General features: G+C 46.5%; 1 protein-coding gene across 1 annotated transcript in view; it reads left to right on the forward strand.

Moving 5' to 3' along the window:
- LOC126545605 (coactosin-like protein) overlaps positions 1–18240 on the forward strand; it is an 829152-nt gene that overhangs the window by 258839 nt on the left and 552073 nt on the right. Inside the window, exon 3 of the mRNA XM_055061883.2 lies at positions 15665–15772. The gene's annotated coding sequence lies outside the window, so the exon portion shown is untranslated. The remainder of the gene's footprint in view (positions 1–15664; positions 15773–18240) is intronic.

An 18240-nucleotide genomic window follows, 5' to 3' on the forward strand; every position in this document is an offset into this window, starting at 1 on the left:
AACTCTTCCGGCTGGGCCGCTGCTGCTGCTGCTGCTTTGGGTGGCATCCGGATGCGGCGCTATATATTACATGTTCTGGTGGCATGGCGGCTTTATACGGCACCGACATAGCCGAAAACGTTGAAAAAAATTAGTGCCATGATTTTTTTCGAGACGCCGACGGTACACAGCAACCTAGCGGTGTGGATTTTCTAAAGTGGCTGGCTAAAACACGTTACTGACGTGCAGCCTCGCTACCATTGGCGACGAGCCGCCGAGCACGTGCCGCACGTAATAGCACTTAGAGCACGAAAAACCACGAACAGCGGGAACAGGCGCCCAGGGTTCGACCTTCGGGGCACGAGGCGGCTGGATCTATTTTACCGGCGAGTGGCGGCCACGTGCTCAATGCAACGTCAAGGACGCAACCCAATTTTATGTCACTCGGGAGCGGAGGGGAAATGGAGCCTTGATGGCGCATCGCCGATGGGCGTGCAATTCCTTGCCGACGCTGGGCGGAGGCGCGTGCATACAATGGCCATGCTGGCTGCCTCTCTGGGCAACGCTCTTTGGGCGTGGTTGGCCGGTTAGGACACGGCCGAAAGAGGTTTTGCTCATTCGCGCTCACCTCTGTCAACTTGGTAACTTGACGGCACAGCCGCGCTGCAGCCCACTTCTCAGAGCCGGCGTGCCGGCGCTCATTTGCTTCCGTTGTTCTCCTTCTTTTTTTTTTTTCTTTTGTTCTGCTTCCTCTTTTTCTTTCACAGTTTTCGCTTTGTAGATGTTGTTGCTCACAAGCAGCCGCGCTGTCATTTGAGCACTTCCACTTAGTGATTGAGTAGGCGCGAGGTGTAACACTGCACATGGGATTTTCTTTCCCTCTTTCTCTCTCTCTCTCTCCCTCTCTCATTAACGGCTCTCGCACAGACAGGCGACGGCTGTCCGTATATTTTAGTCGTTTGGTGTGATTAGTTAGGCGTACTTTCTGACCGCGTCCGTCACGAGAGGCTGCCGCCCAGAGTGTGTCGAAGAGAGCGAAAGCAGTCGCTGGTCGCAGAGACCTCGCAGGAGTTTGGTCGCACGTGCCGAGCGGGCTGAAAACGACAGCTGCGCTCTGCGAAACCCGGCGCGTTATTTCGGCAGCGAAGTCTTTCCCTTCCCACCGTTAGAGAACGCGGTGCCGCCTGCTCCTCGTTCCGTTCTGTCCTGCAAGTTGTTGCCGCGAACGCGTCCCGCGCCTAGAGCTCGCTTTCAATTGCGGGCACGCATTCATGCGTCCGCCAAAGCGCACCGAGCAAGTCTAGGTTCGCGTCCTTCCAGGGTCGCCAGCTGTTCCATGAAGCAAGTTGGAGCAGAAGGGGCGGCTCATGGAATAATGGAAATGAGCAGAATCAACCTCTGCAATCTTTTTTGTTTCTCGATTCCTTAATGTCTTTTATTGATGTCGCCGAGATCGTAAGCCCCGTGCTTACTTTGACTATACCTGCGCTTTTCATGACGCGGTCCTGCTTCACAACGTGAGTGTAAGCGGTAATGCGTTTTTAATGGAAGTACCTTTACGTTTGGCTTTGCGCCCGCGTTTTGAAGGGATATCCGGTTTGAGCTTCGGGAGACATCATTTCAAAACAAGCGACTGTCTTCGCGTAGTCCTGTCAGTTTTCAGTATTCCATCAAAACAGTTCTAAATAAATCCGCAAGGTGGAGGAAAGTTCATGAAAGGGAAAAATTGCCCACCTGAGTGTAACATGTAACTACAAAGGAAAATAAGGGTCTCAGAAAGAAAGCTTTACAGTTTAGAAAATATCTTGTCCAGGCCCGGGAGATCAAACTTTAGGCCGACACCTTTCCGGGGTAATCGCTCTACCTTCTTATAGCCAGTGGGCTAGCAGGGCGAGGCCAAATTCATCGACAGCTCGAAGGATAGCAACGCTAAATATGGCACATCAGTTCTCCATAATTCCGAAAAGGGGGGGGAGTTTCATGAAAAGGAAAAACATGGCACCTACTCGATAGTGGAACAAAACTGGAAAGAAAACACATACGGGCTTGCCGGTAGGAGCAACCCCATGTGGATTTCCTCTCTAGCTTCGTGCTTCTCCCGAGTGGCCGTAAATTAAAGGGAAAACTTAAATTAAGGGGTTTTACGTGCCACAACCAATATCTGATTATGAAGCGCACCGTAGTTGGGGATTCCGGAATAATTTGACCACCTAGAGTTCTAAATTTAAGTACATGGGTGTTTTCTCATTTCACTCCCATCGAAAAGCGGCCGCCGTGGCCGGGATTCGATCCTGCGACCTCAGCTTAGCAGCCCAATACCATAGCCACTAAGCAACCACGGCCTGTTGCAAATTTCACCTTTCACCCATTGACAAAACCGGTAGCATAAACATGCCCCGGGATTCTGGACGTCCCCTTTAGTTCACATGCTTTATCAATCGGATAGAAAACATGATTTCAATATTTTGTTATTCTCCGCGCTGATACAAAACAACAATGTAGACCACAGCATGTGACCATGCAATCGGTGAACTAAACAGCGAAGTTGCGCAAAGAAAAGAAAAGAACAAAAAAAAAAGGGGGGGGGGGGAGGGGGTTGCGTGCACATGTGCTCGAATCTAAGCAGAGAACGAACGTTGATTTTATTGCCGACTGTCGTCCCCGGTTGAAGTACATAACACAAACCGTTCAGCTACTTCTTCCAGGAGTGACATTTGACACGGCTCACTTTTGCGCTAAAGTTTGTTACTACGTTTCGAAAACCGCCATTTTGGGCACATTTCTAGATACTTCGCAAAAAAGTATTAAGATAACTTTTACCTACTTATCTTTTTCAGAAACCACGCATTTATGCGCTTAAATAATAATAATAATAATAATAAGAAGAAGAAGAAGAAGAAGAATAACTTTTTTCATCATGTCCAGTCATAATACACGACGCAGAAGGCCAGCAGACAAAGCTGTCAGAACAACAGCTTCACAAGGCTGCAGGCCACCGCATTGGAACGTCCCCCCCCCCTCCCCTTTGCTGCGACAATAAATCAATAGGTCACCGACGAAACCAAACTTTGATGCTTACAGAATATGTATGATCAGGTCATTACAATATGCAATTGAGATGTCATGTTGAAATACAGGAATGAAACAAGAGTGCATAAGTAATAACAAACATACAAAAGAAAGATAACCAGCTACACCAGGTGAGCCAGTTTTGGTAGAAAAAGTCCTAAAAATAAGATACAATGAAGAGCAGTAAGAATTAAACACAACATTTCTAAAAAAATTACAGCGGTGACATGACTAATCGCATACGGTATCTGCTACAGGGTGCATTAACACCAGTTGAAATATATGAAATACCTCAAATACCTAAATGGCTGCAAAATTTGGCGATTTTCACGGATAGCCATAATTTGAACGTCGCATACTGTTTGTGAAGGAAAACTGGCAGTAAAAAAATGGCATTGTTTTATATGGGATGCGTGGCTCTGAGCGCCTAGATGTCATTTTTTGTTACTGCCTGTGGGATTATTTATTTTTATTGCTTCAAGAAGCCGCGTTCTCGGATGGAAGATATGCTTTTCTGTACCATGACTCCTTGAGGCGCTGGCTGCTCATGTCTGCAATTCCTGAACTTGAGATACCGAACGGAAACACGCTTTCATTTTTGAACCACCAATGCTGCCGCATCTGCGTTCCAGACGTCTAAAATCAATGAGGCAAAACACAGCCGAATTTTCCCAATGTCACTCGGTGACATTTCTCTTTGCGCTGGTGGCATTCGCACAAAAAGAAAAACGCCACTGTTGTCCACACAGCAGACATTCTGAAGATGGGATGAGGCATATTTTTCTTCTTATTTTTTTCCTTCTGAGTCCTCAAAATATACAGAACGAAAAAAGAAAGAAAATATTAGCTCAAGAAAGGAAAGACGCCCCTTTCTATGGCAACTACAAGCGTGCTCTCTTCGCGTCCGCCAGCCCACTGTCCTTTCGGGCTCCCCTCGTATGCATGTTGCTACACATTCGACTACAAAGGTCTTGATCTACAATTCTGATTTGTCATTGAAGCGTTTCCATACATTTTCATGTTGTGTTCGCAGGGCCAGCAAAAGCACGCGCAGATGTTTTCCTTTTTGGAGCGACCAAAGAGCCGCGGACGAAGCTGGCACGTCGCGTGTGCAGAAGAAACACGCGACTTTATTGGCCGAGCACATCGGTTTGGCGTGTCATAAAGCTCCTGCTTAAGTGCCACGACGTGAGCAAATGTCAGAGAGCGTCCGCTTGCACTCGATAGTGTTTATTTCTTTTTTTTATTGGACTTTGTTTATTTGTCATACTTATTTGACTGATTTTATTTTTGAAAGGAACTATCGAGATTCCCCGGTATAGTCTTTTTTGCACTTCGCGGCGCGCCATCGAAAAAAATTAGAGCTAAATAACGCCCACCGTAACTTCATCTCCTCGTATCCATGCTATTGCGGCCTGGAACTTCGTTGGCAAGATATTCATCCTATTTCTTTCTTTTTTTGTGTGTGGATGGGATATTCTTTCTTTCATTTTTATTCAATTTTTGCTCGCACACACAAACGGATGTTTAATTGTGATTCGGTTGTGGAATCGGAAGCCCGTGTCCCACTAGCTGGGGGGATCACTAAGCACGCCTCCAAATTCACGAGCACCTTAAATCGCGCACATTACGTACAAACGCGTCCTTGGCGAATAATTGCAGGTTCTGTTTACATTGATGCAGCGTGGCTTTCATGACCGTCAAATTATTCCTCGCTGGTGAGAACCACCGGCTACTTTTACCGCTTTCTTTCCGCATATATTGCGCTACAGAGTTGCAACAGCAGAATAACATGAACACTACAAAAGCTGGTAGGTCGAACATGAATAAAAAAAATGCACATAAGATTGACGACAAGTTTTTAGAAGTGATGGGCAGTACATCTTGCAAAATTAGCCTAGCAACTAGATATCACGTGAGAGGGAAACCAGGCACACTTTTTTTAGTTCTGATGAGATAGAAAGAATATCTTAACCTTCCTTGTGGCAACATTTTTTTTTCTTTTATTCTGCGGCAAAAAAAAAAAAAATCGTGCAGATATGGCAAGACTATTGGCAGACTTTGTGGTTTCCTTGTGGCTTTTGTCGCGGAGATGTTCAAATCCTTTAGGCAGATCTATACTGTGAAAACGAAGACCTGCATTGCGAACCCTATGTGTTTTAAACGCCGTGTATTGAATTTCCAGACTTTCTTTAAGCTTCTGGTGGCCTGAATTTCCTTCTGTTCGGCTATACATCGCTTTCTCTGGAAAGATTGAGGTAGATGTTAGCTCCGCTACTCCGTCTCTTGACGTTCTACAGCAAAAAAAAAAAAAGTTAATGAAATAAAATAAGAATTTAAAAATGACATAGTTCAGGAGGACAAAAATAATCAATAAATGCAAACTGACAATGAAACTAATCATAGAGATAATGCGGTAACGAACAACTTTCTCGACATCTCTGTCCGCCCTGCTAAGCGCGCTGCCAATCCTTTGAAGCCTTTATCTGTTGTTGCAAGTGTGATCTCCACGTAAACGCATGGATTTTAGTTTCAAACACACAGCGCAGTTCAAGTTCAGTTCAAAGTACACTGCATAAGTGGGCCACCTTATACATGCAAGTTGATTATACACACGAAAAAGGTTGTTTAAGAAGAGGTGCGAAATATTCGAAATATCGGATTCTAATCTGTCTTGGTTATTCGATTCGTGTTCATTTACGGAGTTTCTTATTCAACGTTGCCGGAAAATATTAGTTTCTCTTCGAAAATAAGCGATGAAAGATTACAGCCTCGGCAAAGGAAGGCCGATACAAGCGTGAACTGTTCAGCATGACTCTGCTCGATGACAGCCGCGGTTGTTGCGCATAAGCCGCAGTTTCTGAGCGAGCGCATGAGACAGACAACTTCAGAATAATTTGCGACCGTCGTGCCAGAATTCCCGTCCTTTAGGCTGCCTGCGAATTTGTTGCCTAGATTTAAGCAAAGCAAGTTTTCGTTTTCTTTTCTCCCCTTGTTTTCAACTCTTTAAGACGGTGCGCATCGCTGCAGTATTATACTTATCTCTTTCAACGAGCAGAATATTTCGCTTGCATTTCGTGAGACGCTGTTCAGTTTTTCTGTCGCTGTAATGCGATGGTGCGCCATGTAACTGAGAGCAGTTGCTGTTTAGTAGCTCCCGAGTTGACCGTGTCCATTTACGAACGGCATTACATGCATGTGTCAGATGATACAAATGAGGCATTTTAATGCGTAAGTATTCTTTGGCGAGTACCCCAGCAACATCTGGCCGTCCCGTGGCGCGTTATATGTGCAAAATAAATGCATATTTGGTCAAGTTAACAGACGTAATCGTTATAATTGTGCAATAATAGATAATTGGTAGCGTTAGAAAAAAAAATCATAAAAAACTAGAAAAAACTGGTTACATCACCGTCGCCACGTCAAGGTCGTAACAATAAAACGCCGGCAGAACTCACGCACTATGGGAATCGATGTTATGCGAAGCAGTGTACTGGCAGTCTACCAAGTTAACGAAACGGCCATGAGAGCACCAAGACGTAGGTGGCTGTTCAATGACATACATGACACGCATTTCATGACCTATCATTTAGGTTCGTCATAGATTCTTCTCATACTATGCCAATCTTAGTACATACCAACTTAACGAAACGACCACGAGAGCACCAAGACGTAGGCGGGTAGATACAGGTAGAAATGCGAAAACACCCATGTACTTAGATTTAGATGCACGTTAAAGAACCCTAGGAGGTCGAAATTTCCGGAGTCCTCCACTACGGCGTGCCTCATGATCAGAAAGTGGTTTTGGCACGTAAAACTCCATAATTTAAATTTAAAAGATGCAGGTAGATACTGTCAAAGTGGCAAATGTTCGCCAAGAAATATTTCGCCATTAAAGAGTCGCAGTTTCGTCCGGAAGGCGAAGAATCGATTACGATAGCGAATTAGTGGACAGCTAAATGAAGTAAGGAGGGTCGTTTTATCGGCCGCATAAACTTGGAAACATTCTCTTTCTAACTGAATTAACGAGCATGGTGCCAGCGCGCAAGAGCAGGCATGAGCACAGCACACTCGATGAGTGCGGGCACTCGCTGTCGAAACGCTGGTGCGAGTAAGCGCGGCAGCAGTAGCGAGCGAAATGACTTTCGTGCAGTCTATCGCTTCAACGCAAGATGTGGCGACAACACAGCGTGCACAAAGGTTTGAGCCGTCCGCAGATCCCTGTCAAGATACGGCGCGCGCGACCGTGCAAGCAGCGCACTTGTTGGTGGAGTCGAAGCCACCCTGCCCCCTCCCTCCGCGCTGCTTCCCCGCTTTCCTCCATATAAAGCGCGAGATTGAGCCGAGATCGTCAGTTCACCTTGCACGTGGTCGCGGAATGCGTAGTTTCTGCCGGAGCACTACGCCGCCCCACCTCGCTCCGTCCCATCCCTCCACGGCCTTTCGCACGACGGAAAACGGCGCGCTTGCTCTCCGCTTCCTTCGTACGCGCGTGCCTGCAGATTGAGCCGCGATCATCGGCTTCGCTCACGTGCTTTCACTCCGACGCACGGCTACGGTGTTATCGCCCTTGGACTTCATACGGAACGTCACGGCGACGCCGACGGGAAAAATGCGCCTGGAGTGTCCATGTAATTTCTATCGCAATAAAAGGAAAATAAAGAAGTTAATACATGTAATCGCTATAATAGTTTGATAGTAGATGATTGGTAGCGTTAGAAAAAGAAAACTGGTGGCGTCGCTGTCACTGCGTCAAGGTCATAACAAAAAAGGAAAATAAAAATAAAATTAAAAATAAACCGGTGGTTTGGCAGAGAAAACAGCGTTGGTGACGGCGTTTCGGCGCATTTGATACGATATATCTGCAAAATAAATGCATAATTGGTATATAGTTAACACATGTAGTCGTTATAGTAGTGTAATAGTAGAGGAGTGGTAGCGATGCGTAAACACGCATATGCTAGCAAAATAAGTAAGCAAAAGAGAAGCAGCAGCTGGGCCAAAGAATGCTTACGCATTAGTAGACAATTCTCAGAATTTCTGTAGCATTCTTTTTACCGAGCAGACTACGCGCATGCTTCATATTTTACTTCATTTATAAAGGAGAGAATATTTGATATTCTAAATCCATATTTCTCAGATATTCGTATTCGGCTCGATTAGAACATTTCGCTATTCGAACTGAACACGCGTACGTTTGACGAACTGCTCGCGTTTTGATACAATGACTCGCTCACCACCGTCCAAGTAATTCTTGTATTGTTAAGGGATGCCCGGTGCGATCTTCCTAGCTTTTCGGTTTTAATGTTCATTTAGCGGCGTACTTCGGGCACTTAAGATAAACCTGGTAGACGTTCACGCTTTATTTATGAATATTTGCGTACCTGAGACAGGCAACATTGAGCTATGACTCTCTCCACCTCTGCAATTTCAAATGTGCAGGAGACAACGGATGGAGGTGGCGGGCGTGGGAGAGAAAATCTCGGGGCTTTTGCTGATTGAATATATTACTCTGCCTAGACACTACGGAGGAGTTTTCTTAGCGCGTGTTGTGTGCGTTTGTCCCCTAGGCATGCCGGCACTGCGGAGTGGGGCTGAGCTTGTTTACACTCCGACGCTGGCTGCTCGCGCGGTGAGGCAGTGGGCACGTACGCCCCATTTGGTGATCGCTGTGTCTCAAGGTACGTCGGACAGACTTTCTCGCGCCTGCGGCGCTGATGCTGAGTCAGTCATGCGGGATTAAACTTTCCTTGCTCCTTACGGCGCTTTACCTCAATATACATACATACATATATATATATATATATATATATATATATATATATATATATATATATATCGCTCATTTTACCAGGGGAGCAGTAGGGGCCGTTGTAGAGGCCCGGCCTGCTCTCCTGGCGCAGTATCTCCGATCTTGGTAGACTTTTCGTATGCTGCTGTCCACTTCTTTTCAACAGCATTTTTAGTGGTCCCCTTTGAGTGAAATAAACCCACAGCGCCTTAGCAACCGCGGTTGAACGCCACTGCCTGATATCACGCCGGGAGGATTATTGGCTTTGCGTCTCGCCCACATTAGGTTAGGTTAGCTTAGGTTTAGGTTACCTTAGATTAGGTTAGGCTAGTGTAAAATGCGTTAGGGTGGCGCGGCGTATTCTCACGGTGGTTACGCCGTGAGGATTATTGTCTTTTCGTGTCGGCCACGTTTGCTTAGGTTAACGTTAAACATGTTAACGTTAGGCTAGGTTAGCTTAGCGTAAGAGCCGTTAGGGTAGCCCGAAGTATTCTCATAGCGGTTGCAGGGGCGTCAATCATCACCGGCAGCCTTTCAACAAGTTGCGTTTAAACGCAGTTGCTGAGGCGCTCTGACTTCTACATTTGCAATATATGCGGCCCAGCCTCTACTACGGTCCTTACTGCTTCCACGGAAACATCTGTGATGTTATATCCAAGGTACATCGCCGTAAGGCGCGAGAAAGCTATGGTCCGGCACGATTAACTTAGCACGAGCGCCGCAGGTGCGAGACAGACTGTCCGACGCAGCGGTCGCCAAATGGCGCGTTAGTGCCCGCTGCTTCACCTATTTCACCGCGCCGGCAGCTATAGCGTCCGAGCGTAAACAAACTCGACCCCACTCCGCAATGCCGGCAAGCCTAGAGACAAACGCATACAACAAGCGCTAAGAAACCTCCTCCGCAGTGCCTAAGCAGATTCATATATTCAAGGAGCAAAATCCCCCAGATTTTCTCTCTCGCGCCCGCCATTACTCGCGCCTGCGCACAAATGTCGGGCGATCCCTCAAATGAACGCCTCGTGAGGTCTTTCATCCCTCTCGTTTTATGCATCCATCCTGTGTGAGCTGGCTGGATGTAGGTGAAATGAGTATTTGTACTTTAGCACTCCACGCTCTGCTTTCTCGAGGGTGAATTCAAACCCTTGGTGTCCAAGAGGGAACAATTCAAAGAGTTAGGTTATTTCCAAGCACCCAGAGAAATAACGGAGAATTCTCCGCGGGAGCGGCGACGACGACGACAGACGTGGTTTCTGCCGGCAATTCGCAAAACGCGTGCCTAGAATAATGATAAAAAAAATACCAAACAGACGACACGAATTGCTGGAGGGGCTGCGTTCGTCACATTGAACGCGTATAGCACGCCTACGGGTATAGCACAAATAAAAAAGTGGTGGTTATCACGTGACCAGCGGTGGTGGGCGTCTGTCCCCTGTTTTGCTAGGCGAATGCTGCTCAATGTGACCCTTTCAGCTACTGAGAGCCAGAACGCGAGTTCAAAACCCGGCCACGGCGGCCGCGTTTCAACGGGGACGGAATGCAAGAACGATCGTTTATCGAGCATTCGGTGCACGTTAACGGCACCTAAATGGTTCGAATTATTTCATATCCCTCCCCTACTATCTCGTTTATAGGTCCTGCATTGCTTCGGGACTCAATCAATCAATCAATCAATCAATCAATCAATCAATCAATCAATCAATCAATCAATCAATCAATCAATCAATCAATCAATCAATCAATCAATCAATCAGAGTGTGCCTAGCAGACCGGAGTATGTAGGTGGGTTGCTCCCCAATTGCGGTACAGCTACCTCACAATAAACATCAGCAGCAGTCGGGGGCAAGGTGGCTAATCGCCGTTGAAGATATCAGTAAATCGCAGAGTGAGGCACATATTCATTAAATAATTTCTTTGGCTCTTTCATTTTGGTGTCATCCTAAAGAGAGAGAGAGGAAGAAAGCACAGATACACGATCCCAGCTGGTCAGGATCACCGCACGCTATGAGAGCCCAGGATCACGTTGTGCTGCCCAACGAACAACTCAGCGCAAGCCCGTTTGCACAGGTCTGTTGCCTTTAAAAAGTCGCAGTTTTGCCCGAAGGACGAAGCATCGACTGCGATATCAAATTAGCAGACAGCTATACAAAGTAAGGATAGCAGTTCTATTGGCCGTATAAAGTTGGAAACATTCCCTTACTAACTCACTTAACAAGCATGGTGTCAACACGCACAAGCAAACATGAACGCATCACACTCTATGAGCGCGGACACTCGTGATCAAAATGCTTGTATGAGCAAGAGCGGCAGCAGCTGTGAGCGAAGCGACCTTCGTGCGGTCTATCGCTTCAACTCAAGAGCGTCGAGAACGCAGCGCGCACAAAGGTATGAGTTGTCTGCGGTTCCATTTCAAGATACGGCGCGCGCGACCACGCGCGGACATGCAATGTACGCACTTGTTGGCGGCGTCGAAGCGGCCGCCCTCTCCCTTCCGTGCTGCCTCCACGCTTTCCTCCATATGCGGCGCGTGAGGTCGAACCGCAATCGTGAGTTGCCCTTGCGCCCGGTCGCGAAATGCGCAGTAGCTGCCAGAGCACAACGCCCCCTCCCTCCGTCCTTTCCATTTTCCCGCGGCCTCTCGCGCGACGGAATACGGCGTGTTTGCTCTCCGCTTTCTTCCTTCGCGCGCGCAAGATTGAGCCGCTAGCGTGCGTTTCCCTCTCGTGCATTCATTCACCCTTATAGCATACGGTGCCGAGACGATGTTATCGCTCTTGTACTTTATACGGAGCATCACGGCGACGCAAAAAATGCGCCTGGAATGTCCATATAATTGCTATCGCAATAAAGCTCTAACAGTGTCTTCGTCGCCCTCTGCTGCGATGCCCTATGAGGCTGGCATTCCAAGATGGTTAGCTCCGATATCGGTCTGTCATCAAAGTAAACTGTCGTAGTTGCGAGCGAAGGTTGCTTGTCGAAGGCGAATAACCGAGCAAGCATGAAATTCTAATGCGAATGCATTATATGCCCCATGAAGCGGAAAATCCGGTATCTGGCATTAACATCCGACAGTACCAAAACCCACGCGGCCAAGTGATGACGGCGCGTTCCTGGCGCTGGCGCGGCGCGGCTCGCACAGCGAAATCCCACGGTGAACAGCCACGGTATCGGATAGACGCCGTGGCCACACCTAACAAATTGATTTAGCCCAATTCAAAAATTGAGTTGATCCACGTTGAAAACCGACCTGGCCCACTCCCAAAATTTGGGTGGCCCACCTTCAAAACTTACTTTGCCCATTTCGAGTACATGACCAAGTGAAAAGTATCGCGCGGGAGAGTCATACTGATTTCGTCTTCAGTGCATGCAAGGAGACTCATGTGCCTCTGTAACTTTTTTGCATCAAATAGCTTGCTTGTAGGCATTATAATTGCTGATGACCCAGCTTTGAGTGTGATGCATTATACTTACTGGAAGTGGAGTGAGAACGGTCAAGCGCTACCACTCGTGCTGGGACCTACAAACGTACTGCCGAGCTATCCGTCTCTGAACGCCAAGCAAGAGGTTAATTTTAGCTCCGATTGCGTCATGCGTGGCACAACAAAGGCACCATCTCTGCACGCGACGCATACAAGATCGCGTTATGGCTTTTTTTCCCTCTACACAGGGATACCAAAGTAATGTGCGCGCGATTGGTGCGATTGCGAATATATAAGTGATTATGCTATAACATGATTTCGTTACATGCGGTTCGAGCAAGCGACCCCCTCTGACCGATTTTAAAAAGGTTCTATATATATATATATATGACCTACATGACCAACTGCCTATTAAATACGAGGATGAAAAGGCAGTCAGGAGTGCAACGGAGATATGCACAAGTTGGAAAAGGCGAGGATATAGCCGTGGAAACTTAGTTGAGCAAGCGAAGGCCGGGCGTCAATATCTGTCGACAAAGAAATAAGAATGCCAGTATGCAAACATGGCTTGCGTGAATCCTCCTTGCAATGAAAGGAAACGGACATAGTTGCAAGGAAACAGTTGCATAACACTGTGCCATAATGATCTTGTTACCGATTCTTGGTGAACAACAGACTCATAAACACGTGGAAGCGATCACTTCCCAAATCGAGACATACTTATGCTAGCAGCACAACAAGAAGCGTTATACCAGATATACTTTCGATACCCTGTCTATATTCAAGTGCGCATACAGATGGTTCTTGCCAAACAAATTGTCCTACGGCTGCTTTTGTCATTCTAGAATGGAATAATATACAGACGTTTAAACTATCTCACACGACATCATCAAGAACAGCAGTGCTTTTTTGCAATATTGCCTTTGTTACGATACATAAATTCAATGCAAACAGGGGAACAATGGGTCATCCTTTTTGACTCGCAGGCAGCTTTGTCTTCACTTCATGGTGACATCAGCAATTCGCAAAAACATGGCGTTAGTTTACGAGACACTAAATGAACTCACAAAAGTAAGTGAAGAGAATCGCGCAATAATGTTACAATGGATACCTAGCCACTGCAATATTACTGGAAATGTTGCAGCAGACAAGGCAGCTGGACAAGCGCATGTTAATTACGCCACACATGGTCTCCCTCTAACGCAAGGAGAATTGAGCACAGACAGATCTCAATCCGTGGTTGCAAAGCGACATGTTTTGATGAGAACAGTAAACCTTCAGATTTGTTTCACGTTGACCCATCTCTTCATTTTAACATCCCGTCCACATTAGATGCAACCAGAGCCCTTGGAACGCTCATTCACCGTCTGCGACTTGGTACCGCGTACGCAAAACACTTCCTGCATAAAGGCTCACGAGCTGATAGTGCGGATTGCAAATGTGGCCAAGCGGTTGAAGATGTAAGCATCTTTTGGTAGAATGTCCGCGATACGACACACACAGACAACGCGTAGCACTTGATTTAGTGGCATTAGATCGCAGGCCCTTTAGCCTCAGGAAGATCTAAGGTCCTTGGCCAACATACTCATTGCAAAGACGAGCGTTACTGGCTCTTCAAAGATTTCTAGAAGCGAGCAATATTCTCGGAAACTATTGAGTAGAGTGTTTAAATATGATAAACTCATTCTATCGGATTTCTTAACCCGACTTTGGCCAATTTAATGCCTGGGTTCATGTACCTTCATTTGAATATATTCCGTGCTTTCTTATGTGCCCTCATTTTAGTGTAGTTACGTGACCGGACTTTCCGTTTCCTTTAGTGCACCTATGTGACTGGACATTGTGTTATTATGATGTGGAGTTGACTTTTAGTTGAAATGCATTTAAGTAATTTTTTTTTTAAATCTCTACGTGAAAAGGGTAGCCGGCGCCAACTAAAGGCGACCACATCCAAGTACCATAAAAAAAAGGAAATGGACTACGGCTCTGCCGGCGTTTACTCGTATAAACAAAGATGAAAGTCCAGCCAGTATGGGCTTACTGTATATGCACGACATTGAGAAATTTTCTACGCACGTGAGGCTCCAATTTAAAAAGAAAAGTATGTAAAGTAGTGCGTAATCTTATGGCGTTTTTTATGTTGCCGAGAAACAGAAGAATATATGTACAACACATGAGCAAAGTATCTCTTCACCGGTCGATTAAAAGCATCGCGACAGGCGCATTTCGTAAACACATTTTTTACACTTCGAAGCGTTTCTGATGCGCATCAGCCGCGGCAAACAATATCTAGGACGATCAGTAACACGACATGAGCGTTCGAGAAGAGCTGTGCTGTGCTCAAATGCTGTCGCATCAATGAGTTATCGCGATTCCAAGTAGTTACACTATTCCTTTTCTGCACAATAGCTTGAGTTTCGTTGGTGTGTGTTTGGAATGACTGGCTAGTTATCTTACATGTTATCGTATCATGACCTATAAACAAAGAGAATATTTTTTAACGCTTACAAAAGGACTGCTGGAAAAATTTAATGCATGCTGGAATGATATTGTTTGTAGTGAGTCAAGGAGGCCTATAGTTTTCCTGCGCATATATTCTGTGCTAAGGAAACCTTAAGCAGCAGTGTTGCTTCAATGGAAACGTAAGCAAACGTTTCTTTTTTTATTGACACGATAAAAAGGAGACGTTGGCGCAGGAATGTGGCGCAGGCTCCTCGTTGTATCATGAAGGGGCAGTGTTTTATACATATGCCCCCATATGCCCCCCTATGTGCATAGCACGATGAGTAAAACTAGAACAAGGTGAAAGCCGAAGCCAGCGTTTGGACAAGTGGACTTCTCTTTTTCCTTTGTCATCACTTTCTTTTTTTGCCATGTCTTTTGTTTTTACATCTTCATTACATTTTAATACATCTTAATTTACATACATTCATTACCGATAATTAATACTGATTAACGTTGTTATACCATTTGCTATCATCTGTATCACCATGACGTGACACAATACATTGATGATGTCACATTTAATTTTGGTACCACTCGTTGCGTACAACGCCGGCTTTTCTGCCTCATAGGACATTTAATGCTTTCGCATTAGCAAGTTCTTTAAACTTGTCCTCCTGTCTAATGCCTTCGGCGACGCTTTCAGTCGATGCCTTGGCCTACCGTGATGAGGGTGTTCTGGAAGGATGGCGAAATTCGCGCCCGACGCTTCGGGACCGCCCGAGCGGCCGCACACGGCGCATGCGGGCAGCTCGCTGAGCTCAGCGCACCGCAGTGACAGGCACCCGTGGGCTGTGCAGGTATACAGTGGTGGCGCGAGACAGGCGTTTCCTTTAGCGCCCGCATCGAGCCGTTGCGCTCGTAATGGGCGGCGGCCGTGTAACTCGTGCTATCTGCTCCCTCGCAGGCCCGGATAGCGCTGCCGGGGCACGAGGAGGAGGCCAGCCTGCAGCCGCTACGCGGGATCGGCCCTCGAGTCCAGCTGATCGAAGCTTACGTGGCTTCTGCAAACTTGGTGGGCTATTTATGTGCTCTGCGACCCGCGGTATCGGTGCGGCTCGCGCTTGTGATTGTTTAAGCCGCCGCGCTGCTGTTCTAACTAAGGACATTGATCGGGTGACCGGCCGGCTATTCCGGCAAGCCAGTCAATCGATTAATAACCCTGGACAGGCCACATTTCGATCCGGATCAAAAACGTCTGACCTCAGATTTGGCCTGCCTTGGACGGGCGGCCCTGTCCAGGGGGGAGAGGGACGCCAGACGCGCACATCTGCTGCTGCTTTGGCGCCGAGAGCCGAGAAACTTTCCTTGCGAATTGCCGCCCGAAAAAGGGAGAAAGGCGATCTTCCCAGATTTCTGTTCTTGTTTGTGTATTTTATTTATTTCTCTTTTCTTTGTAATTTTTATTGTGGCGTGCGGTCACCAGCTAGACCACAAATCGAGCCCGAACACGGTGTGCTTTTGAATTTGTCCGGGCAAACAGCGATATCTCCAGCGGTAGGATCTCTCGCGTGGCCTGATCTTCCTGTGGGCGTTCCGCTTTCCTGGACACGCCTTTTTTGCCTGAGGTTTTGGTTTGTCTTTAACTTCGTTGATTCAGCACCGCACACCGGAAATGTGTCGTCAGAGCGTGATGGGGCTTTCGGAGAATCGCTTGTTGCGACATGCTTCTTGTTTCGGTGGCCCCTCTCTATCGTGCCGCCAGTGTTTTAGTTCCGGTGATATTGACTGAGGCACCTGCTTGAGAAAAAAAAAAAGAAAAAGAAAGGAAGCTCTTATGCAACGGCTCGACCATACCTCGGCCAATGGTAAAATTGAAAGAGAGGAAGCAATGCCCGGTTGAGTTCTCGAATTGTTCAGAAAATTTGTGAATGTTGAAGGCAATATTTATTGATGCCAAAGGTCACGAACCTTCCCCTTCAGTACCTCCCCCTCCTTTCCGCTTTCTTTAGGATGCATTTCCTTCCGTGGCCTACCCTAAGCACCATTCTGAATGAAAATGCGAAGGTTGTCGCATTGCCGTTACTATGGGATAGTTGAAAGAACATGCAATGTTTCCGGGTGTTGAACGAGTAATTTCTTTTAATTTTTTTTTTCTGCCACATAAGATTTCCAAAAGTTGCATAACTGCACGCAGTTTCTATTTACTCATTTGTTTATATGCCTGTAAAGGTTGCGATGAATAAATAACGTATTTTTTTTAGTGAAGTATGTGATAATTACCCTATTAGGAAATTTTAGCTGACCCGCCGTGGTTGCTCAGTGGCTATGGTGTTAGGCCGCTGAGCAGGAGGTCGCGGGATCGAATCCCGGCCACGGCGGCCGCATTTCGATGGGGGCGAAATGCGAAAACACCCGTGTGCTTAGATTTAGGTGCACGTTAAAGAACCCCAGGTGGTCGAAATTTCCGGAGTCCTCCACTACGGCGTGCCTCATAATCAGAAAGTGGTTTTGGCAAGTAAAACCCCATAATTTTTTTTTAAAGTTTTAGCTGAGCGTATTTGCGGCTCGTTCCACCAGAGTTGGCGCACTTGGAGTCGGTGCTTTCAGAAATTTTGATGCTTTAGCTAATTTGAGAACGAAGTGGGTTTTGTTTCGCAGCAGCATCATTCACCTGGCTATGTTGATCAGGAAAGAATTATAAGACAAAACAGTACATTGGAAAGAACGGCACGCTGTGGGCAAAAGAAAGCGCGCTAGAGTGTTACGGAAACGTAGCTAGATAAGTTGAAGAAAAGGTTGCTCAAAATGTAGTACCAACTAGCCCAACGATTTACTGCTTTGCGTCACGTTGCCTTTGCCTTGCCTGTATGCATGTATAGCGCTTTGTTATGAATTACTTTGATCACTGTCACCATGTGAGGACTGTGATCAAAAGGATGTCATAGCAAGGCTTTATACATCTTCGCCTCCTCCCTCCTCTCCCTTTCTTGTTTGTGTGCACAATCAATTTGCACATTTGATTATCGAGCTTGTCTCAATGCCACTTATCCGTGGCGATATGTCCTCACTCGGATGTGCCTCTGGCTTTAGGACAGAACGAAGAAGCCATTGCTGAGAAGGGAAGGGTTCGGCCAATCTGCTGCCCCAGAAACTGTAACTCCTGCTCACTCCTGACACATGCACTATTCCTCGACACAACGGCATCTATCAGCATTGCATTCTTACAGGTGGATCTCTCACTCAAACACTGACCGATCCAAGGGATGCGTATCTTCGATAACCTTACAAAAAACGATGCCTTCAGTACGACATCGCTGATGGACATGTTCAAGCATAACACAATTGCTAGGCGTTAATAAAAAAATGTATTATTGTGCACCCGACTTTCTTTTTCAGGCTATAAGCGAAATAAATCTTGTTGCGTCATTTCAATTTATTTTATAACAACTTGTGGTTGGCGCAGCATAGCCTTAGTCGCTTTTGCGTCGCTAAACCCAATCTAACTAACTATTGCGCCATTTAGATATACTGATCAATCAA

This window comes from Dermacentor andersoni, chromosome 1, assembly GCF_023375885.2.
Source record: "Dermacentor andersoni chromosome 1, qqDerAnde1_hic_scaffold, whole genome shotgun sequence".
Classification (NCBI taxonomy): domain Eukaryota; kingdom Metazoa; phylum Arthropoda; class Arachnida; order Ixodida; family Ixodidae; genus Dermacentor; species Dermacentor andersoni.